The following is a 24,428-nucleotide window of genomic DNA, read 5'->3' on the forward strand; positions in this document are numbered from 1 at the left end:
TGAAGTTACATCATTGAGGAGAGCTCTGAGAGCTGATGCCCCCTCCAAAGCCGGAGGGTGGGATTGGGCCTAGGTGTCGTGGGAGCCACACATCGGCTTTGGAGGGGGCACCCAGCGGAAGGGGGGAGCCAGGAGCACCAGCGGTGGGACCCAGATGGGGAGGATTGGAGCTGCTCTGTGTACAGAGCAGGTAAGCATGGCATGTTTGTTATTATTATTATTTTTATTTTTTTATGCAAACATTACCAATCACTTTAAGGGCTCTTTCACACGGTCCGCCTCCATAGGCGGATCCGTGTTGCTCATCGGGGATTGATCCGCGATCCCCGCTGAGCCGGCGGATGACAGCTCTGTCTCCGCTTGCAGTGCGGAGAGGGAGGTGTCACAGCCCCCGCTGCTCTCTATGGGGAATCAGATGAGAGCGGACCGCCTGTCTGCTCTCATCCGATCCCATCCGATCCGATCCCCAGGACGGATGGAAAATAGGGTTTCCATCCGTCCAGATTTCACGGACAGGATCGGATGCGGATGGCAGCGGGTGTCAGCGGACATGTCACCGCCGACATCCGCTGCTCCATAGGGCTGGATGGGGCATCCGATCAGATCCGCCTAAAAAACTGACAGGCGGATCTGATCGGACCACCCGTTTGAAAGAGCCCTAAAGTGTAACTGAACCCAAATAAGAAAAAATCGAATAATTTGCACTATCTTCTCCCGCGCACATATAAATATTTATGTTTTTCCACAAGTGTTCCATTATAAAGGAAATAGAGTGGGCCTAGGTGTCGCGGGAGCCACACATCAAGACCTGCTGTGTGACAGTGAATGGCAGCCTCAGCCTGGACCCCTGCCAGGCCACGACCCCCAACGCAATGCAACGCAACGCAACGTAAGCTCCAGTGGGCGGAGTGAAACAGATCGGGGCCTGGTGGGGGACCAGGTTGAGACTGCCATTCACTATCATACAGCCGGTCTTGAATTGATGTGTGGCTCATGGGACACCTAGTCACTGTCTACCATTGCCTTGAGCATAGACGAGCACCTTTCCCGGCCAGCACTTGCAGCGGTGGGCACAGGACTTTATTTCTTTACAGCTTGAGTGACTCATCCTATGAGGACTAGTTTATGTATAAAATTGCTCTATTGAGGACTAGTTTATGTATAAAATTGCTCTATTGGACTTCCAGTAAAAGGATGGCTAAGCTAGTCCTTCATGGTCTCCATGATGGGCTACTGTAGTCACCCACCATGGTGTACTCTTATATGGAGCAAGGTAGCACGTGCCGACCCCAATACTATTACATAAGGAAGCTGCTTCTCTAATAGCACCTCATTTACAGTACATTTTAAAGTCATTGCCACTGAGTCCATCCCCCATGATAGGGGACACAAGCATATTGCTCAATGCCAGTGCAATACAGTATAGTCTGAGGCTTGCTATGCACGTGACCATGATGACACATGCAATGCTCCGGCCTCAGACCACAAGTTCAAAAACAATGCTTTGGAGATCTACAGGGCAGAATGAAAACACTGGTAAATAAAAACATGTTTCAATCTCTCTCTGCATACTAAAAGGTGGGCATCAGTATATGAAGACTTTCAGTATATATACAAATTGAAAAAATATTTTTTTGGGTTATAATCATACGAACAGTGATGGAAACAATGCATACCTCTGTTTATATATATATATATATATATATATATATATATATACTGTACGTACTCTTCTGCAATCAATCTCGATTTTATATATCATAGGTAAAAAGGCGCTGGTAATCTTAATATATCACGTGTTATAAAAATTAATAGGTGATTTAAAGTGTAATATATGTGATTAAAAATTGCTACAAATATATATATGATCTACTATTGGTGCAATTAGCAAAGAAAAGTGCATACCAGTGCAATTTCAATTCAGAAGTGTTTGTGCTTCTCAAAGTAAATTAATCCACAAAGGTGTGGATCAGTGAACCAATAAATAGATATATAAAGAATTCCATACAAAAATCACATAAGAATATATAAAAATATAAATATATAAATGTGCTCCAAGTAGTGTTTAAAAGTCCAGGCAATAGCATGCAATCAAAATTGTGCTTGGTGGATTCTTATTAATCCCTTCACAGTGCTCCAGGTGCTGGGATGTGACAACCGTCAATTAAGAAGTGCTTGTGCTTCTCAAAGTAAATGAATCCACAAAGGTGTGGATCAGTGAACCAATAAATAAATATATAAAGAATTCCATACAAAAATCACATAAGGATATATAAAAAAATCACATAAGAATATATAAAAAAGTATAAATATATAAATGTGCTCCAAGTAGTGTTTAAAAGTCCAAGCAATAGCATGCAATCAAAATTGTGCTTGGTGAATTCTTATTAATCCATTCACAGTGCTCCAGGTGCTGGGATGTGACAACCGTGGCCTCTTACCAGCTAGCAGCAGGTCACAAGGACCCCCAACGCCTGTGATCCCTTTATTGGGTGGATCAGACCTCTCCTCGATTGCTTGGATCTCTGGCTCCTATATTACTCGAGTTGGACCATGTAGTCCCCCCATACACATAAAGATATAGAAGAACAAATAGCCTCCAATAGTGAAATACTGTTTTATTCTCCAAAAAACATACACTATAAGGTGACAATTAGCCTCTTACTATTTGTTGTGCCCTCCTGGCACTGGGCAATTCGGCAGTACAAAATCGTTTTTTTGGGTCTTAGGAAGATATTCTCCCGGCATCTGCAGCACCCTGTATCTCCTTTCCCCCTTTCTTTGTATTGCAGCGGTGGATGTGTATCCCAGCCTCTGTTCCGAATGCCTCTGTGTGTTACTTCCGGGTTAGCATTGACCACTTTACAGCTTGAGTGACTCATCCTATGAGGACTAGTTTATGTATAAAATTGCTCTATTGGACTTCCAGTAAAAGGATGGCTAAGCTAGTCCTTCATGGTCTCCATGATGGGCTACTGTAGTCACCCACCATGGTGTACTCTTATATGGAGCAAGGTAGCACGTGCCGACCCCAATACTATTACATAAGGAAGCTGCTTCTCTAATAGCACCTCATTTACAGTACATTTTAAAGTCATTGCCACTGAGTCCATCCCCCATGATAGGGGACACAAGCATATTGCTCAATGCCAGTGCAATACAGTATAGTCTGAGGCTTGCTATGCACGTGACCATGATGACACATGCAATGCTCCGGCCTCAGACCACAAGTTCAAAAACAATGCTTTGGAGATCTACAGGGCAGAATGAAAACACTGGTAAATAAAAACATGTTTCAATCTCTCTCTGCATACTAAAAGGTGGGCATCAGTATATGAAGACTTTCAGTATATATACAAATATTGAAAAAATATTTTTTTGGGTTATAATCATACGAACAGTGATGGAAACAATGCATACCTCTGTTTATATATATATATATATATATATATATATATATATATATATATATATATATACTGTACGTACTCTTCTGCAATCAATCTCGATTTTATGTTACTTTCAAGTCAATACTCAACAATAGTGAGATTGTTAGCTGTAAACCTGGGGTCATGTTCAGTAAATTGCTCTTGCATGAGTGTAAATTCCTTGCAGTGATGCATTGAAACTTTCACTGTATACCCTGAGCCATTAATACTGTATACGTAAAAATCTATATTCAACAATAAAATCCTTTATTGGTACAAGAAGATAGACTTGCTTGTGTGTTTGAATATAAAGGTATTTCTGTGTTGGGTACAGCCAGGTAGCCTGGACAAATCAATGATAGGCTGAGGCTGTCCACAGTTGTTCGCATGGAGCAATTATCTAGTTAGGGGTGGATCTGCCCATTGAATGCAGACAGTTCAAGCCCAGGGTTGCTTCTCTATCCCTGACTGCAGGTAATCGTTCCATGTGCAATTACATGCGAACAGCTGAAGAGCCTTTCAGTCTTTCATTGATTTGTACTGGCCAAGTGGATCTAGATGAAGAGTAGCACCTGGCCAGGAATAGTGCACGGCATCAATGGTTGTGCCATAAAGCTCTTCATTTTCAAAGTTCACAACACACGTGAAATTTTAGTTTTTTGAAGGTGATCCAGCTTGCCAGCCTTCTATGTACACACAGCAAATGTTTCTAAGCTGTTAGAAACCAACTGACACCAACTTTTGAATGTTTGTTGTGATCCTTGAGAATGAATTACTTCACATTACAAGCAGCCATAAAGGTCAGTGATGGCTAGTTTTAAAGCTCCTTTACTGTGTGTTCAGAACATGTAAATAGCTTACTATCCACACTTTAAATGATCCCATTGTGTGAAATGCATCTGTACTTGATTGGGTATTCAAAAGTGAACAGAAATTTGCTAGTTACAGGATTGGATAAGTAAAATTAATATTAACCACTTAAAGACCAGCCATCGTGTATTTACTTTGGCAAACCTGTATGTAATTTCGTTCAAAAGCCACTAAACAGTGCCATTCCACCGCCGGAGGCACGATTGCTCAGTGATTGGCTAGCGGAGATGTCAATCAACGGGACCCGCTATTCGCTGGCTATCCGATCTGTCTATGTTAAAAAGGCAGATCGCCGTTCTGCAAGGGGGCAAGATCAAGATCCTGTGTTCTTGCTAAGCAGGACCCTGGATCTCTGTCTTCCCAATCAGTGCAACCCTCACACAGTTAGTAAACACTCCCTAGGGACACACTTAACCCTTTAATCGCCCCTCATGTTAACCCCTTCCCTGCCCATATCATTAGTACAGTAACAGTGCATTTTTTTAGCACTGATCCTTGTATTAGTGTCACTGGTCCCCAAAAAGCGTCAAAAGTGTCAATTAGATGTCCAATTTGTCTGCCGCAATGTTGCAGCCCTGCTAAAAATGGCTGATCGCCACCAATACTAGTAATAAAATAAATAAATAAAAAGTCCATAAAAATATTGCATCATTTTTAGATACTATAACTTTTGCGCAAACCAATCAATATACAGATATTGGGATTTTTTTGTTTACCAAAAATATGTAGTAGAATATATATTGGCCTTAATTGATAAAAAAAAAAAAATAAAAACTTTATTTTTATTTATTTTTTTATTGGCTGTGTTTTATAGCAGAAAGTAAAAAATATTGTTTTTTAAAAATTGTCGCTCTTTTTATGTTTATAGAGCAGAAAATAAAAACCGCAGAGGTGATCAAATACCACCAAAAGAAAGCTCTATTTGTAGGAAAAAAAAGGACATAAAAATTTTATTTTGGTACAGCGTCGCACGACTGCGCAATTGTCAGTTAAATTAGTGCAGTGCCGTATTGCAAAAAATGGCCTGGTCATTAAGGGGCAAAATATTCTGGTCCAGAAGTGTAATTAAACCCAAATCATTAAAAGCCATCAATGATCGCTGTGTTCCATGCTGTTTATACTTACTCAATCACTATGGGATTCATTTTCTGTAGTCTGAAAAACAAAACCTGGTTGATCCTGCTTTTCTCTATCTTCCCCTCCTGTCCGTGTCCCCACTGCAGTTGGCAATTTTGCAGAGCTGTGTTGGCAGGTAGTGCGCATGCTCAGTTTTCAGTGTATTTTCACCCTGAACATTTCCTAACTATCACATCTGAGCAACCCATGTGACTATAGAGTCACACATGTGGGTGTATACACAGTGGTAAATGACAGCCCACTCCATCCCTCCTCACCTCACTAACCAGCTAAAACCCATTGGAGTGGGATATTACATGTAAATTGATGGAGGCTTCACCTCCCTGTTATTCTAAGACACAGACTGGAAGGGCATGACACTGGCAGAAATCCACCTACACACTGTTATTGCCAAAAAATAATAAAAGTTTGATTGCAAATATATATTTGTATGACCATTGAAAACAATTTGATTATATTAATTATTTCATTTTACTCTGTATTCCAAAGGGGGTTCTTATTTTTTGAACATGTGACCAGTAGCAGAGGACAAGAAGCTCCTCCTGCCACTGTTTTCCCTGAAGACAGGCTGGGAAGGAGCTGGGTCATGTGACAGCTGTATATCGATTAGAAAAAAGGTACTTACTGTATATTGTTTTTCATTAAAATACAGTGCCATCATCCACATACAGAAAGAGAAGGGATAATGTAAATTAAACAGTGTGTGTTTAGTATCACTTTAAGATTATAAACTCCTTTAGTAAATCAGACTTCACCTGTCACAGTGAATTTTCCTGGACAGCTTGGTCTGCACATAAATGTGGAGAAAAATATACATAAATGCAATGATATAAAAAAAAAAAAAGGAATTCATATACTCAATAAAGTAATCAGTATAGTATTGACCACATTTAGTTATCAGAAGAAATATAGTATTTCATGGTAGAGGTCCTTTAACATCTTTTCATGTTTATTTCAGTGTGTAACACCTCCAGCCTCAAGTTTCAGAGTGTGAAGACAATTCTAACACCTGTTATGCAACCCACTCCATGCATAGTTGATGTGAATTATCTCATAATCATTTTATTATGAATATTATTTTAAAGCAACTGCACTTTTTACAGAATATTTCTGTGGATGCCACATACACCGATGGCATATGGCACACCTGCCACACATTGGGAATAAAGTATGCTCTGCATAGTGGCCTCCAGGCTTAGTGAAGTGCCTATGCAGTTCTGGTGTGCTGGAACATTAGACCATAAGCAACTCTGGAGCAAAGGCTGACGTCATTGGTCTATGTAGAGTATGCTGCTATGCAGGTAAACTAAATATTGGCGTATATTGCATAGCAATCCACTTTGGTAGGATCAGTGTAATAATAATGTTATGAACAAGCACCAACGTTGATGCAGCAGAGTACCTAGGGGCATGTGTGTGAGAGTTGCAGTCAATTATTTATGTAATTATGAATACACTAAATAAACCAAACATATGGTAAAGTAAATAAGCCATACCAATGTCCACCCAAAAAAAGATTGCTCCAGTAAGAAGTATATTAGAGTTCAGGGCAAATGAGGTAAGAGTGCAACAAAAATACAATAAAAATAAAAAAATTGCTCACATTTATTAGTAATGATCCTACATATAGGAAGTTATAGGAAAGAAAAAACCTCAAGGGTATAAAACAAGGGATTCATATCTTAATGTCATGATCTCCATAACTGCAGCTCTTGTGGGATGTTCACAATCTGCAGAAGTCAGAATCTACCAAAAGTGGTCCAAGGAAGGAAAACTGGTCACGAGGTCATGAGGCGGCCAAAGCTCACTGATAGCACATGGGGAATAAAGGTTGGCCAGTAAAATCCTATCCAATAGAAGAGCTTCCGTAGCTTAAATGTCTGAAAATGGAAATACTGGTTCTGAACACACAATGCATTCAAGTTTGTTACATATGGGGCTGTATAGCCACTTACTGGTCAGAGTGCCCATGCTGATCCGTGTCCACAGCCAAAAGCGCCTAAAATGAGCATGTGAGCATTAGAACTGAACCACGGAACAATGGAAGAAGGTGGTCTGATCTGATAAATTCAAGAATGGTTTTAGGAACACAATGAGTTTGAGGTGTTAACTCTGCCTCCATATTCTCCAGATCTCAATCCAATCGAGCATCTGTGAGATGTGCTGGGAAACAAGTCCGATCCATGGAGGCCCCACCTCACCACTTACAGGACTTAAAGGATCTGCTACTGGCAGCTTGATGCCAGATACCACAGCATACCTTCAAAGATCTAGTGGAATCTGTGCCTCAACAGGTGGTGGTGAGTGGTCATAATGTTATGGCTAATCGGTGTGAATTTGAAATAAGAGGCATTTTTTTCAAGGCCTTGACAAACATGGTTCTTTGATTGAGCAGAGAGGCCGCAAATAGGTCCTAATTTTCATGTTTTAATTGTCAGTATTTTTCCACAGAAATAATATTAGGGTTCTATTATGTGATCTGTTTCAATTTTAAAGATGTCAAAATATTCTTCCAAAATGAAGTTAAAATATAATCTATGGCACATATAAGAAAAGGGAGAGACTGATGTGAATGTACAATATATGCAGTATATATGTAAAGTTCTGTATGAATTTGTTGGCTCTATATAAATACCTTTATTAAATAAATGAATACATAAATAATAAAGCTGCACAGCGAGTCCTGTGTACGTGAAAGATACACAAGTTTACAAGGAGATAAATAGTTTTCATTCCATGCTTCCTGACCTTTCAGCAGCCAGGGCTTGGGTAGCAAGAGACCGATTCTGCCTTTTACTGACCTGGTAGCCATCCAGCATTAAACATATCCCGTATGGGCTTTATGGAATTCACATTTATAGGAGATGAACAAATATTTTCATCCACAATATTTAGTCAACTAACTTTATTTTGTTAGCAGTCTCCTGTGTGTGGTTGAACTTTAATACCATTTGGTTGGCTACAGACCCAAATATCTTTTAGATGGAAAATATTTTGATCTGGAAGGGTTAATTTACTAAAACTGGAGTGTGCAAAATCTGCATAGAAACCAATTAGCTTCCAGGTGTTTTGTCAACGCTCAATCGAACAAGCTGAATTACTGTGTGCTAATATATAGTGGGTACGGAAAGTATTCAGACCCCCTTAAATTTTTCACTCTTTGTTATATTGCAGCCATTTTCTAAAATCATTTAAGTTCATTCTTCTTCCTCATGAATGTACACATAGCACCCCATACTGACAGAAAAAAACAGAATTGTTGACATTGTTGCAGATTTATTAAAAAAGAAAAACTGAAATATCACATGGTCCTAAGTATTCAGACCCTTTACTGTGACACTCATATATTTAACTCAGGTGCTTTCCATTTCTTCTGATCATCCTTGAGATGGTTCTACACCTTCATTTGAGTCCAGCTGTGTTTGATTATACTGATTGGACTTGATTAGGAAAGCCACACACCTGTCTATATAAGACCTTCCAGATCACAATGCATGTCAGAGCAAATGAGAATCATGAGGTCAAAGGAACTGCCTGAAGAGCTCAGAGACAGAATTGTGGCAAGGCACAGATCTGGCCAAGGTTACAAAAAGATTTCTGCTGCACTTAAGGTTCCTAAGAGCACAGTGGCCTCCATAATCCTCAAATGGAAAACGTTTGGGATGACCAGAACCCTTCCTAGAGCTGGCCGTCCGGCCAAACTGAGCTATCGGGGGAGAAGAGCCTTGGTGAGAGAGGTAAAGAAGAACCCAAAGATCACTGTGGCTGAGCTCCAGAGATGCAGTCAGGAGATGGGAGAAAGTTGTAGAAAGTCAACCATCACTGCAGCCCTCCACCAGTCGGGGCTTTATGGCAGAGTGGCCCGACGGAAGCCTCTCCTCAGTGTAAGACACATGAAAGCCTGCATGGAGTTTGCTAAAAAACACCTGAAGGACTCCAAGATGGTGAGAAATAAGATTCTCTGGTCTGATGAGACCAAAATAGAACTTTTTGGCCTTAATTCTAAGCTGTATGTGTGGAGAAAACCAGGCACTGCTCATCACCTGTCCAATACAGTCCCAACAGTGAAGCATGGTGGTGGCAGCATCATGCTGTGGGGGTGTTTTTCAGCTGCAGGGACAGGACGACTGGTTGCAATCGAGGGAAAGATGAATGCGGCCAAGTACAGGGATATCCTGGACAAAAACCTTCTCCAGAGTGCTCTGGACCTCAGACTGGGCCAAAGGTTTACCTTCCAACAAGACAATGACCCTAAGCACACAGCTAAAATAACGAAGGAGTGGCTTCACAACAACTCCGTGACTGTTCTTGAATGGCCCAGGCAGAGCCCTGACTTAAACCCAATTGAGCATCTCTGGAGAGACCTAAAAATGGCTGTCCACCAGCGTTTACCATCCAACCTGACAGAACTGGAGAGGATCTGCAAGGAGGAATGGCAGAGGATCCCCAAATCCAGGTGTGAAAGACTTGTTGCATCTTTCCCAAAAAGACTCCTGGCTGTATTAGATCAAAAGGGGGCTTCTACTAAATACTGAGCAAAGGGTCTGAATACTTAGGACCATGTGATATTTCAGTTTTTCTTTTTTAATAAATCTGCAACAATGTCAACAATTCTGTGTTTTTCTGTCAGTATGGGGTGCTATGTGTACATTCATGAGGAAGAAGAATGAACTTAAATGATTTTAGCAAATGGCTGCAATGTAACAAAGAGTGAACAATTTAAGGGGGTCTGAATACTTTCCGTACCCACTGTATACATATACACATATATACAGCTCTTTGTTTTCACGTATACAGTTTGTAAGTATACATGCACATTTGTCTCCATTACATACCCAAGCTCTGCTTCCTGCTTAGTAGTGCTGCTCACTAGACTTGTAAATAACTAGACTATTAAATTACTCAACTCAATAAAAACCATGCACTCCCTGTGTAGCAGACTGTTTAACAGCTTTTAAAGTAGGCCTTGCAGTAAAATTCAAGGTCCACTTTTTATGAAAAATGTACCTCTAAAGAAAAAGTAAGATTTTATAAATATCCTCTCGTCTTACTCCTGCTGTGTCTAGGCAAGGGCGACTTCACACTTCTTCTAGTGAGATCCTGGGGAATGCAGAGCAACCCAAATATTCTGAAAAGGTGCTCTTGCATTGGTCAGGAGTATATTTTCACGGGTAGAGGCACTAGTACTCCCCAGAAGCTCACCAGAAGGGTAGTGACATCATGCCCTACAGTGAGAAAGCTGGTGTGAGGTAAGTACCTAATTAAACTTTTTTCTTTATAGGTACAATTTACAACGTACTATTAGGCAGTAATTTGCACAGGGGGAAGGGGCCTGGACCTAATTATTGGACTTTGTATTTTATGCAAGGCTGGATTTTAAAGTGGAAGTCCGTTATAATCCTAACTAAGATTAAACCTGCTGCCACCCTCACTGTAAACCCTAGTCAGGAATCAGCAGCAGGGATGAGCAAATCTGCGGAGCTAAACTAGGAAACTGAGAGCAGGCTATATATATATATATATATATATATATATATATATATATATATATATATATATATATATATATGTAGTAGAGTAAATATATTAATAGTAGACCTAAAGACATCCAAGCACCAGAAAGCAAGAAACACAGCAAACATAAAGATATAAGTGAACTATAACCCAATAACCCAAATGCCTAACTAGCAACCTAAGTATATTATGAACACAAATGGGGAACACAGATAAACAGGGTAAACTGGAGATGCAGGGAACTGATGGGAAGGGGGAACCAGGACTGGGATCATGTACAAGGGGAGCAGGAAAGAGGCAGCAGGGTACAGGATGCAGGGTAGCAGCAAGATCAGGATCTAGGCTTAGGATAAGTGGCAAACAGAATCTGGCAGCAAAGCAAAACACTGATGCAAGAGGCACTAGTAGAGGAGGAACTAAACACCCTCCCAGGAGTCAGCACCAGGTGGAAACTGTTTACTGGGATCTGATGGCTGCTGGAAGACAATCACTGGTGGACCTTGGAACTACAACCCTCAGTCCAGGGAACCACAGTGCCACCAGCAGGTGATCCAGTTCCTGAGAACCCTATACTAACTACCCTGTAAAGGAAAGATGTCTATAATTACCTAATCAATCAGCTGCAGCAGCTGCAGGGCACTAATGAGAAAAGCTGCTGGGCCTTGATCCCTTTAGATGTGTTCCTATTGGGAGTATCTCATCAAAAAAATTTAATTTTTGTTGTAGGGAATGCTTGAAATCTGACTTGTATCTTAGTGCAGACTTCTGGGAAAATCAGTGAGCCAATCACATATGATACAATATGATTTGTGTCGCAATTGTATACACTATATTATTTTTTCTTTTTTAATTTATTTCAAATATTTGCTATTTTTTCCCCGTGAAAGTGGAGTTACCCTTTAACCCCATAACGACCGCCCGCCGCAGTTTTACTGCAACGACAGTGCCGCCAGAGCACTCCCGCCCCCGCTCATTCCCTGGGAGCCAGCGCGTGGGACCGCAGGCTCCAATGGCCGCTGGCCACTCACGATCTCCCGCAGCAGAGGGAGAAAGACAGATGGCTGATGTAAGCACAGCCGTCTGTCATTCTCACTGAAGTATTCACAGAGGCTATGTGATACTGCTGTATATAATCGCATGTCTCTGTGATTACTTCACAAGCCACGCCCCCTGACAGTTAGAATCATGCCCCCTAAACCCCTTGATCACCAGTAATGTTAACCCCTTCCCTGCCAGTGTCATTTGTACAGTAACAGTGCATATTTGTAGCACTGATAAATGTAGTAATGTCACTGGTACCCCCAAAAGTGTCAAAAATGTCAGTCAGGGGTCCGATCCGTCCGCTGCAATGTCGCAGTGCCGCAAAAAAAATTGCAGATCCCCGCCATTACTAGTTAAAAAAAAAACAATAAAAATGACATAAATCTTTCCTGTAGTTAGTAAACGCAATAACGTTTGTGCAAACCAATCAAAATACGCTTATTGCGATTTTTTTACCAAAAATATGTAGCAGAAAACAAATTGGCCTAAAATGTTAAAAAACTTTGATTTTTACATTTTTTTTTTAGAATTTCATATAAAAAATGTGAAAAATATTGTTATTTTTCAAAATTGTCGCCCTTTTTTTGTTTATAGCACAAAAAATAAAAATTGCACAGGTGATGAAATACCATCAAAAGAAAGCTCTGTTTGTGAAAAAAAAGGACATTCATTTTGTTTGGGTACAGCGTTGCACGACCGCGCAATTGTCCGTTAAAGTCATGCAGTGCCGAGTCACAAAATAGGGCCTGGTCTTTGAGCAGCCAAATTCTCCCGGGCTAAAGTGGTTAAACTACCTTTTAGAACTATAGGCAATTTTTTTTTTTCATTTTGGATAGAGGGTTATAACTAAATTAAGGGAATTCTTTGGGGGCCCCCTAGGACACCAGAATTATTTGCCCACATTGGAAGATTTGTCCTCTATTCTTTTCTAGGGACAACCCAGAATTCGGGATTTTCTTTTACTTTCACTTTCAAGAATAGTAGTAAACAGGACAACCGGGAAGGTTAATCCCTCTAAAGGGGCCACAGACAGCAATAAAAACTGACACGTATTCTGATTCCTCTCTACTTTTCCTCTAAAGCTTTGCCTTTAGTTATATTTTAAGCTTAGTTAGGTTTTGACCTGACTTCCACTTTAAGGAGGAAGATTGAAATGAGGCTGACAAATAATGAACTCCCTCTAGTGGCTAATCTATAAATCTCTATATTTACTTAAAAAACAAACATATGGAAGCGTAAAACTTAAAAAAATGAGAAAAAAAGATCACATCAAAAATATTTATATGGTATAGAAACGTAATACATAATTTAGAAAATGTGTTTTCAATAAATTTTCTACCTTTAGGTGACCTTACCAACCAATATAAATTTGAAATAAAAATGTCCTAAAACCATTATTATCAGACAGAAAACGCCTCTCTATATGCAAAGGCCGGACTTCTTTGAGTTCTTATATCTTAGAGGAGATCCTCTTTAGCCTCTTCATGGCCATAGTTCATTGATGCATAAATGCCCTGACTATATTTAGCAGACAATATTATTCCATATTTAACTTGACAATAACTGCGTGACTAATCTGCCTTCTTTGTAAGGTCATTAAGGGTTTTATTTAGCATAAAGTTTCAACAAATACCTGTTTTGTTTTAACTGTAGGCTGATAAAAGGACAAAAAAGTAATAAAAAAAGTTACTTTTTGAAATTTTAAGCTTATACTTATTGTTTTACATTCGAATCCCCTGTGTAAATATGGTATTTCTTTCCCTGTGCACAGCAAGGTAATACATTGGCAGCTGGAGTTGGGAAAGGTTCTTATGTCATGGGAACCTTAAAATGAAAATCCAAAAATTGCATACAGTGGGTACGAAAAGTATTCAGACCCCCTTAAATTTTTCACTCTTTGTTATATTGCAGCCATTTGCTAAAATCATTTAGGTTCATTCTTCTTCCTCATGAATGTACACATAGCACCCCATACTGACAGAAAAACACAGAATTGTTGACATTGTTGCAGATTTATTAAAAAAGAAAAACTGAAATATCACATGGTCCTAAGTATTCAGACCCTTTGCTCAGTATTTAGTAGAAGCCCCCTTTTGATCTAATACAGCCAGGAGTCTTTTTGGGAAAGATGCAACAAGTCTTTCACACCTGGATTTGGGGATCCTCTGCCATTCCTCCTTGCAGATCCTCTTCAGTTCTGTCAGGTTGGATGGTAAACGTTGGTGGACAGCCATTTTTAGGTCTCTCCAGAGATGCTCAATTGGGTTTAAGTCAGGGCTCTGGCTGGGCCATTCAAGAACAGTCACGGAGTTGTTGTGAAGCCACTCCTTTGTTATTTTAGCTGTGTGTTTAGGGTCATTGTCTTGTTGGAAGGTAAACCTTCGGCCCAGTCTGAGGTCCAGAGCACTCTGGAGAAGGTTTTTGTCCAGGATATCCCATGTACTTGGCCGCATTCATCTTTCCCTCGATTGCAACCAGTCGTCCTGTCCCTGCAGCTGAAAAACACCCCACAGCATAATGCTGCCACCACCATGCTTTACTGTTGGGACTGTATTGGACAGGTGATGAGCAGTGCCTGGTTTTCTCCACACATACCGCTTAGAATTAAGGCCAAAAAGTTCTATTTTGGTCTCATCAGACCAGAGAATCTTATTTCTCACCATCTTGGAGTCCTTCAGGTGTTTTTTTAGCAAACTCCATGCGGGCTTTCATGTGTCTTACACTGAGGAGAGGCTTCCGTCGGGCCACTCTGCCATAAAGCCCTGACTGGTGGAGGGCTGCAGTGATGGTTGACTTTCTACAACTTTCTCCCATTTCCTGACTGCATCTCTGGAGCTCAGCCACAGTGATCTTTGGGTTCTTCTTTACCTCTCTCACCAAGGCTCTTCTCCCCCGATAGCTCAGTTTGGCCGGACGGCCAGCTCTAGGAAGGGTTCTGGTCGTCCCAAACGTCTTCCATTTGAGGATTATGGAGGCCACTGTGCTCTTAGGAACCTTAAGTGCAGCAGAAATCTTTTTGTAACCTTGGCCAGATCTGTGCCTTGCCACAATTCTGTCTCTGAGCTCTTCAGGCAGTTCCTTTGACCTCATGATGCTCATTTGCTCTGACATGCATTGTGATCTGGAAGGTCTTACATAGACAGGTGTGTGGCTTTCCTAATCAAGTCCATAACAATACAGAAAAATGGCCCGCGGGACTTTAAATGAGGTTGGTGCTATTGGCTGGAGATTGAATAAATACCAAATTAAATATGTAAAACAATGTATAAATTTATTATTACACTGTATAAACAAGTTAAGCAAATAATAATGACATGTAAAAAATATCACATAGCACGGCTCGATGGCCATAATGGCATAGTGTAATAGCATGTACAATATTGAACGTTGATAGATATCCTGGTGTGACCACTTGGTTGGACAATAGCCTGGATAACATGTTGATAGTTCCATGATAGTGGAATACAATACAAATTGATCTGACGCGTTTCGGGAGCTACATCTCCCTTCTTCAGAGATCTATGTATTTGGATGTATCTACAAAAGAACAATAAGTTTGAGTATATGTGAAAGGCTGTAAGGCTAAAGTTAACAATTCAAAAGGGATAATGATGATACCAAGGAGTGTGGATTACTCACAGGTTGAACTACATGGAGATTGGATTCCCGTGTAATGGTGGCGGACCGAAAGCCTTTTCTATATACTCCTTAACATCCTTAGGCAATTTTATTGATTTTATATTCATATTTCTTTATGTGTGAATGTTTCACACTGATGCTACATCCCTTTCGGCCATTGGGCTCTTGTGCTTGCAGGCGACGGCTGTCTTGACTCCGGGAGCTGCGATGTGTAAAGAGGGTGGCTCCGCCCCCTTGCTGTCCCCGCTCCTCCCCCACCCGGGACGAGCGGGTCCACCCTCACATCGGCGCCATGTTGCACCTCTGACGTGGCGTGTCAGTGCTTTCACTGACGCCGCTACGTCATCTGCGTGCCCTACATCTGCGGGAGGGGGAGGTCCGCCCTCAGCGTTCCTTCCTCCACGAGGTCACGGATGATCCTGTCCGGACCCGCCATTGCCCACTCACATGACGCTAGGATCCCAGGCGCATCAGCCAGTTTTGGGGACACATGGTAGGTTTAACACCACATCCTCAGTCTCTCCTTTCTTCACCATTTCACCATCCCCCTGGCATCCTTCTCCTTTGGGTCAGCACCATGTCACACCACCCCCTTTTCCTCTCTCCCCTTTCCCCCTCCTTCTTCCCCTTCTCCCCCTTCCAGGCCACCTGTCATACCCATCTCTCATCCACCCCTGCACACTCACTCCTGCCCCAGGCACTTTTTCAATTTCTTTTTCTTTCTTTTCTTGTCCTTCACACCCACCTTTTTCCATTATTCAGCTTGTATCCCTCTCACTTTCCACACCAGCTCCTGCTCATCACACCGCTATTTCTATCTCACCCTATCCATATCATTTTGCTACATCATTATCATTTTTCTTTCCTTTCACATATACAACAGATTTGGTAGGTCCAATCTCCCATCACTCTCTCACTACCCACCTACCGCGGACCCCCCTTCTCTGGCTGCTCTCCATGGGACCCTTCAGCTCCCGGGTCAGGCTTTCGGTCCGCCACCATTACACGGGAATCCAATCTCCATGTAGTTCAACCTGTGAGTAATCCACACTCCTTGGTATCATCATTATCCCTTTTGAATTGTTAACTTTAGCCTTACAGCCTTTCACATATACTCAAACTTATTGTTCTTTTGTAGATACATCCAAATACATAGATCTCTGAAGAAGGGAGATGTAGCTCCCGAAACGCGTCAGATCAATTTGTATTGTATTCCACTATCATGGAACTATCAACATGTTATCCAGGCTATTGTCCAACCAAGTGGTCACACCAGGATATCTATCAACGTTCAATATTGTACATGCTATTACACTATGCCATTATGGCCATCGAGCCGTGCTATGTGATATTTTTTACATGTCATTATTATTTGCTTAACTTGTTTATACAGTGTAATAATAAATTTATACATTGTTTTACATATTTAATTTGGTATTTATTCAATCTCCAGCCAATAGCACCAACCTCATTTAAAGTCCCGCGGGCCATTTTTCTGTATTGTTATGTTAATTTGGGATGGAGGCGTGCTTGGGCGGGAACTAGACCATTACCCCTTGTGCTCATGATTTAGGGTGGAAGACACCCACAAGTGCCCACTCAATGGTCTGGCTCCTTTCCCTGGCTGGACATTCTAACCTGGTGTTTTATCTCCTTGGTTTTTTTCAATTGAAACATCTTTCTATATACTCCTTAACATCCTTAGGCAATTTTATTGATTTTATATTCATATTTCTTTATGTGTGAATGTTTCACACTGATGCTACATCCCTTTCGGCCATTGGGCTCTTGTGCTTGCAGGCGACGGCTGTCTTGACTCCGGGAGCTGCGATGTGTAAAGAGGGTGGCTCCGCCCCCTTGCTGTCCCCGCTCCTCCCCCACCCGGGACGAGCGGGTCCACCCTCACATCGGCGCCATGTTGCACCTCTGACGTGGCGTGTCAGTGCTTTCACTGACGCCGCTACGTCATCTGCGTGCCCTACATCTGCGGGAGGGGGAGGTCCGCCCTCAGCGTTCCTTCCTCCACGAGGTCACGGATGATCCTGTCCGGACCCGCCATTGCCCACTCACATGACGCTAGGATCCCAGGCGCATCAGCCAGTTTTGGGGACACATGGTAGGTTTAACACCACATCCTCAGTCTCTCCTTTCTTCACCATTTCACCATCCCCCTGGCATCCTTCTCCTTTGGGTCAGCACCATGTCACACCACCCCCTTTTCCTCTCTCCCCTTTCCCCCTCCTTCTTCCCCTTCTCCCCCTTCCAGGCCACCTGTCATACCCATCTCTCATCCACCCCTGCACACTCACTCCTGCCCCAGGCACTTTTTCAATTTCTTTTTCTTTCTTTTCTTGTCCTTCACACCCACCTTTTTCCATTATTCAGCTTGTATCCCTCTCACTTTCCACACCAGCTCCTGCTCATCACACCGCTATTTCTATCTCACCCTATCCATATCATTTTGCTACATCATTATCATTTTTCTTTCCTTTCACATATACAACAGATTTGGTAGGTCCAATCTCCCATCACTCTCTCACTACCCACCTACCGCGGACCCCCCTTCTCTGGCTGCTCTCCATGGGACCCTTCAGCTCCCGGGTCAGGCTTTCGGTCCGCCACCATTACACGGGAATCCAATCTCCATGTAGTTCAACCTGTGAGTAATCCACACTCCTTGGTATCATCATTATCCCTTTTGAATTGTTAACTTTAGCCTTACAGCCTTTCACATATACTCAAACTTATTGTTCTTTTGTAGATACATCCAAATACATAGATCTCTGAAGAAGGGAGATGTAGCTCCCGAAACGCGTCAGATCAATTTGTATTGTATTCCACTATCATGGAACTATCAACATGTTATCCAGGCTATTGTCCAACCAAGTGGTCACACCAGGATATCTATCAACGTTCAATATTGTACATGCTATTACACTATGCCATTATGGCCATCGAGCCGTGCTATGTGATATTTTTTACATGTCATTATTATTTGCTTAACTTGTTTATACAGTGTAATAATAAATTTATACATTGTTTTACATATTTAATTTGGTATTTATTCAATCTCCAGCCAATAGCACCAACCTCATTTAAAGTCCCGCGGGCCATTTTTCTGTATTGTTATGTTAATTTGGGATGGAGGCGTGCTTGGGCGGGAACTAGACCATTACCCCTTGTGCTCATGATTTAGGGTGGAAGACACCCACAAGTGCCCACTCAATGGTCTGGCTCCTTTCCCTGGCTGGACATTCTAACCTGGTGTTTTATCTCCTTGGTTTTTTTCAATTGAAACATCTTTCTATATACTCCTTAACATCCTTAGGCAATTTTATTGATTTTATATTCATATTTCTTTATGTGTGAATGTTTCACACTGATGCTACATCCCTTTCGGCCATTGGGCTCTTGTGCTTGCAGGCGACGGCTGTCTTGACTCCGGGAGCTGCGATGTGTAAAGAGGGTGGCTCCGCCCCCTTGCTGTCCCCGCTCCTCCCCCACCCGGGACGAGCGGGTCCACCCTCACATCGGCGCCATGTTGCACCTCTGACGTGGCGTGTCAGTGCTTTCACTGACGCCGCTACGTCATCTGCGTGCCCTACATCTGCGGGAGGGGGAGGTCCGCCCTCAGCGTTCCTTCCTCCACGAGGTCACGGATGATCCTGTCCGGACCCGCCATTGCCCACTCACATGACGCTAGGATCCCAGGCGCATCAGCCAGTTTTGGGGACACATGGTAGGTTTAACACCACATCCTCAGTCTCTCCTTTCTTCACCATTTCACCATCCCCCTGGCATCCTTCTCCTTTGGGTCAGCACCATGTCACACCACCCCCTTTTCCTCTCTCCCCTTTCCCCCTCCTTCTTCCCCTTCTCCCCCTTCCAGGCCACCTGTCATACCCATCTCTCATCCACCCCTGCACACTCACTCCTGCCCCAGGCACTTTTTCAATTTCTTTTTCTTTCTTTTCTTGTCCTTCACACCCACCTTTTTCCATTATTCAGCTTGTATCCCTCTCACTTTCCACACCAGCTCCTGCTCATCACACCGCTATTTCTATCTCACCCTATCCATATCATTTTGCTACATCATTATCATTTTTCTTTCCTTTCACATATACAACAGATTTGGTAGGTCCAATCTCCCATCACTCTCTCACTACCCACCTACCGCGGACCCCCCTTCTCTGGCTGCTCTCCATGGGACCCTTCAGCTCCCGGGTCAGGCTTTCGGTCCGCCACCATTACACGGGAATCCAATCTCCATGTAGTTCAACCTGTGAGTAATCCACACTCCTTGGTATCATCATTATCCCTTTTGAATTGTTAACTTTAGCCTTACAGCCTTTCACATATACTCAAACTTATTGTTCTTTTGTAGATACATCCAAATACATAGATCTCTGAAGAAGGGAGATGTAGCTCCCGAAACGCGTCAGATCAATTTGTATTGTATTCCACTATCATGGAACTATCAACATGTTATCCAGGCTATTGTCCAACCAAGTGGTCACACCAGGATATCTATCAACGTTCAATATTGTACATGCTATTACACTATGCCATTATGGCCATCGAGCCGTGCTATGTGATATTTTTTACATGTCATTATTATTTGCTTAACTTGTTTATACAGTGTAATAATAAATTTATACATTGTTTTACATATTTAATTTGGTATTTATTCAATCTCCAGCCAATAGCACCAACCTCATTTAAAGTCCCGCGGGCCATTTTTCTGTATTGTTATGTTAATTTGGGATGGAGGCGTGCTTGGGCGGGAACTAGACCATTACCCCTTGTGCTCATGATTTAGGGTGGAAGACACCCACAAGTGCCCACTCAATGGTCTGGCTCCTTTCCCTGGCTGGACATTCTAACCTGGTGTTTTATCTCCTTGGTTTTTTTCAATTGAAACATCTTTCTATATACTCCTTAACATCCTTAGGCAATTTTATTGATTTTATATTCATATTTCTTTATGTGTGAATGTTTCACACTGATGCTACATCCCTTTCGGCCATTGGGCTCTTGTGCTTGCAGGCGACGGCTGTCTTGACTCCGGGAGCTGCGATGTGTAAAGAGGGTGGCTCCGCCCCCTTGCTGTCCCCGCTCCTCCCCCACCCGGGACGAGCGGGTCCACCCTCACATCGGCGCCATGTTGCACCTCTGACGTGGCGTGTCAGTGCTTTCACTGACGCCGCTACGTCATCTGCGTGCCCTACATCTGCGGGAGGGGGAGGTCCGCCCTCAGCGTTCCTTCCTCCACGAGGTCACGGATGATCCTGTCCGGACCCGCCATTGCCCACTCACATGACGCTAGGATCCCAGGCGCATCAGCCAGTTTTGGGGACACATGGTAGGTTTAACACCACATCCTCAGTCTCTCCTTTCTTCACCATTTCACCATCCCCCTGGCATCCTTCTCCTTTGGGTCAGCACCATGTCACACCACCCCCTTTTCCTCTCTCCCCTTTCCCCCTCCTTCTTCCCCTTCTCCCCCTTCCAGGCCACCTGTCATACCCATCTCTCATCCACCCCTGCACACTCACTCCTGCCCCAGGCACTTTTTCAATTTCTTTTTCTTTCTTTTCTTGTCCTTCACACCCACCTTTTTCCATTATTCAGCTTGTATCCCTCTCACTTTCCACACCAGCTCCTGCTCATCACACCGCTATTTCTATCTCACCCTATCCATATCATTTTGCTACATCATTATCATTTTTCTTTCCTTTCACATATACAACAGATTTGGTAGGTCCAATCTCCCATCACTCTCTCACTACCCACCTACCGCGGACCCCCCTTCTCTGGCTGCTCTCCATGGGACCCTTCAGCTCCCGGGTCAGGCTTTCGGTCCGCCACCATTACACGGGAATCCAATCTCCATGTAGTTCAACCTGTGAGTAATCCACACTCCTTGGTATCATCATTATCCCTTTTGAATTGTTAACTTTAGCCTTACAGCCTTTCACATATACTCAAACTTATTGTTCTTTTGTAGATACATCCAAATACATAGATCTCTGAAGAAGGGAGATGTAGCTCCCGAAACGCGTCAGATCAATTTGTATTGTATTCCACTATCATGGAACTATCAACATGTTATCCAGGCTATTGTCCAACCAAGTGGTCACACCAGGATATCTATCAACGTTCAATATTGTACATGCTATTACACTATGCCATTATGGCCATCGAGCCGTGCTATGTGATATTTTTTACATGTCATTATTATTTGCTTAACTTGTTTATACAGTGTAATAATAAATTTATACATTGTTTTACATATTTAATTTGGTATTTATTCAATCTCCAGCCAATAGCACCAACCTCATTTAAAGTCCCGCGGGCCATTTTTCTGTATTGTTATGTTAATTTGGGATGGAGGCGTGCTTGGGCGGGAACTAGACCATTACCCCTTGTGCTCCTAATCAAGTCCAATCAGTATAATCAAACACAGCTGGACTCAAATGAAGGTGTAGAACCATCTCAAGGATGATCAGAAGAAATGGAAAGCACCTGAGTTAAATATATGAGTGTCACAGCAAAGGGTCTGAATACTTAGGACCATGTGATATTTCAGTTTTTCTTTTTTAATAAATCTGCAACAATGTCAACAATTCTGTGTTTTTCTGTCAGTATGGGGTGCTATGTGTACATTCATGAGGAAGAAGAATGAACTTAAATGATTTTAGCAAATGGCTGCAATATAACAAAGAGTGAAAAATGTAAGGGGGTCTGAATATTTTCATACCCACTGTATGTCTAAGGTTTAGGGGGCCATTTACAGTAACTGGCCACATTGGTAACTTTATCCTGGCTGAATTATACAAGAACTTAAAGAGGACAATCTTCCATGAAATGCACATTGCATAATTGATTATATTGGACACAAATGGTAAACTACTTGCAGCTTTTATTCCAGGAAAGTATACTTGCTCTTGACATTTACACACATTTGTCATATATTGAATGGAAAAAGAAGCAATGGCACAATAGTCTTTAAGTGGTATGTCTTCACTGATTTGTTGACTATTCCTAACAATAAAGTAGAGTCCTTGAACAGAGCCAAGCAGCATATATGATTTAAATCAGAAGGTAAACTAAAGTCTTGTGTCTTTTTTTAAGCCTATGTAACTATGTAAACTAGCAAAGTCTGCCAGGTTGATACTGCTTGCTGGGGAGGTTTTTTTTTTTAACTTGCAGTGACAGTACTCCCAGCACAGCGATCGGCTCTCACTGAGAGTCCCAAATCTTGTACTAACAAACAGGACCAGGGACTCTCGGTTTCGGGTCACCTGATCTCTGTGATAGCCTCTGATTGGCTATCACAGTGATCAGTCACTGTGAGCCAGCTACTGTGTTTACTTCCTCTTCTAAATGAAGAGGAAGATGCATTGTATCTTCCTCTTCTTACAGGAAAAGAAAATGTAAACAAACCAAAGTGTATAAAAAACAAAAGAAAAAAACAAGATGAAGGTTTGTTAGGGTTAGTGTTATGGTCAAGGTCGGGGGTCAAAGATCAAGGTAGGGTAAAATTTAAAGTTTTTTTTTTAAAGAAAAAGAACTGTAGGACTTTTGCTTTTTGTTATGATGAATCTAGATTTTTTAGCAGGTCTAAACTTAAAGTTCAGCTGCACTTTAAAGGACAACTTCACCTTTGGGGAAGCTTACAGTTGTATCCTTCCCAATTCAATTAAAAATACATTTATTGACATCCTTAAATAATATGTTATCCCAACTTTTTATATTTCTGATATGTACCATGTACCATGAGAAGTATCCTGTTCTTTTTGTATTGCTTCCTTTGTGTGAAATCCCGGGTGTTCCTGCCAGTCCCCCTTCTTTCCTAGTAAACCTGACCATACCAAGCAGGAGAACACACACCGTGGTCAGTTTTCAGCCTGCTCTCCAACAATGATTAGACTTGTACTGACCCCTTCACCATGCACAGCCATTTACTGGAAAGACCAGTGTACTGCTGTTTCTCCTCCCCAAATTCTCTGAACACCTTATGCAGCTGAAAACAGAGGGTATGTGATAACTTATAAAAAGTGAAAAAAGGTAACTATAATGAGATATATATATATATATATACATATACATATACACACACCAATGTTTTGCATTTCGTTTTTATTTTAAACTGAATGGATTGTTTTACAATGTAAGGGTTCACATATACTTTAGGGGCCACATAAATAAATACATTCATTGTGTTTTTATATCTGCCTTGAGTTTAGCTTTCATTCATTTAAAAGATTAGCATTAAGACCATCACATTAGAAAAATTTAAAAAGTCTATGCTTTTCTTAAACGGATATATATACCTCTAATAAACAAATAAAAAGGAATGAAAATCTTTCTCATCGCATGTTGCAATAAACAGGCATACAAATATAAGAGATTCTTAGAGTATGCTTTGCGTTTCCATTTTCACAAAATCATTTTTACAATAATCACACACAGGGTGACATTTTGGCATTAGTTTGTTCCAAATTAATTGTAGCCCAGGCTTACCTCCTAGTATGAATTCAGTAAATCGATTCAGACTTATCCTGGGTGACTGCTTGCTTTCTGCTTTCTTTATTTATGCAGTTCAATCCCTTTACTGGGAGGATATCTTGTTTCTGTAAAAGAGAAAAGCAATACAGGTTAAGTGTATTTGTGTATATAGAAAGATTTATATCAATATATGAAAAAATATCTCTGTAGATGGAACTCGAAAAAATACACTTTGGTTATCAGCATTGGATTCATTAGATGCTTTGGCAACTGCAAAGATAGAGCTTT

At 41.7% G+C, this 24,428-nt stretch overlaps 1 protein-coding gene across 1 annotated transcript in view; it reads right to left on the reverse strand.

Moving 5' to 3' along the window:
• Positions 1 to 24,224, reverse strand: part of KLHL29 (kelch like family member 29) — a 1,145,580-nt gene extending 1,121,356 nt beyond the window's left edge. The window contains exon 1 of the mRNA XM_082249639.1: positions 24,156 to 24,224. The gene's annotated coding sequence lies outside the window, so the exon portion shown is untranslated. The remainder of the gene's footprint in view (positions 1 to 24,155) is intronic.
• Between the last annotated feature and the right edge of the window lie 204 nt (positions 24,225 to 24,428).

Source organism: Pelophylax lessonae, assembly GCF_965119305.1.
Source record: "Pelophylax lessonae genome assembly, chromosome: 3".
NCBI classification, from domain to species: Eukaryota; Metazoa; Chordata; class Amphibia; order Anura; family Ranidae; genus Pelophylax; species Pelophylax lessonae.